Genomic DNA, 1,008 nt, shown 5'->3' with positions numbered 1-1,008 from the left:
CGCCCGCCCCCCCCGCCTCCAGAACAGCGAGCCCTTTACAGGAATTTTACAGCCAAATCGCTTAATGTGATTATAATAATTATTTCTTTACTAGAAATTATATAAACAGCCTCTTTTGAAATCCCCTGCAGGGGGGCGGCTGAGGGCTCTGCACGGAGGGAGGGGTGTCGAGGGCCCTGCCTGCCTGGGGCGCGTTTGAGTGTGCACATGTGAGCACGCGTGTGTGCTTTGTCCCCGTGTGTGCACGCGGCGTCGTGAGCGTGTGGCGTGTGCATCTGCACGTGTGTGCGGCGGTGCAGGTACTGTGGAGCTGCACGTGCTGCTTGCCGGTTGCACACGTGTGCACTTCACGGAGTCCACACAGGTGTGCGCACGCGTGTGTACGCAGTTGCTTCGCGTGCACACTTCTGTGCACAGGTGCGTGTGCGTGAGTGCGTGGGGTGTGCGCGTGCGTGAGTCGTGCAGTGGGTTCACATGCATGTGCACACGTGCACACACGTGTGGACGCAGGCAGGGCCGCAGGGGCCTGGACGTTCCTCCAGCTTAAAGGCCGTGAAAAATGTTATGGTTTCCATGGTGACTCTGGCCAGCCTGGCGCCTGGGAGGGCTCCTCCCGCCTCCCTGGGATCGGCCCTCCTGCCCCCTCACCCCACTCCCTTCCTGGGGGCCCCGCTCTGAGAACCTGAACTGCCGAGGCCCAGTTTTCATCCTTCCCCAGCCAGAACAAAGTGCCCCCCGCTCCTCGCCCTGCGTCCCCCATCACCCCCCCACCCGTTTTAAAATCTCTGCTTCCCCTGTGGTCGCAGACCGGCTGACTTTGAAATCTGTTGAAAGGAGACCTTTCTCTTTGGTGGCCAAAGTAAACAGCCTGTCATGTTAAATCACACTCTCTGCCCTGGGGTGCGGGGGAGGGCCGGCCCCTCTCCTGCTGGGCGCTGCTGGGGGCCTGGTGCGTGAGCAGGTCAGCACCGCCTGCCAGCCTTGGCACGCTGCCCGGGGGAGCAGGAG

At 61.6% G+C, this 1,008-nt stretch overlaps 1 protein-coding gene across 1 annotated transcript in view; it reads right to left on the bottom strand.

Moving 5' to 3' along the window:
* The window catches only part of CROCC2 (ciliary rootlet coiled-coil, rootletin family member 2), a 49,853-nt gene that overhangs the window by 18,727 nt on the left and 30,118 nt on the right, over positions 1-1,008 (bottom strand). The window lies entirely within an intron of this gene.

This window comes from Pteropus alecto, unplaced genomic scaffold, assembly GCF_000325575.1.
Source record: "Pteropus alecto unplaced genomic scaffold, ASM32557v1 scaffold143, whole genome shotgun sequence".
Taxonomy (NCBI): Eukaryota; Metazoa; Chordata; class Mammalia; order Chiroptera; family Pteropodidae; genus Pteropus; species Pteropus alecto.
The sequence above is the reverse complement of the archived record's forward strand: the minus strand, read 5'-3'. Positions and strand labels throughout refer to the sequence as shown.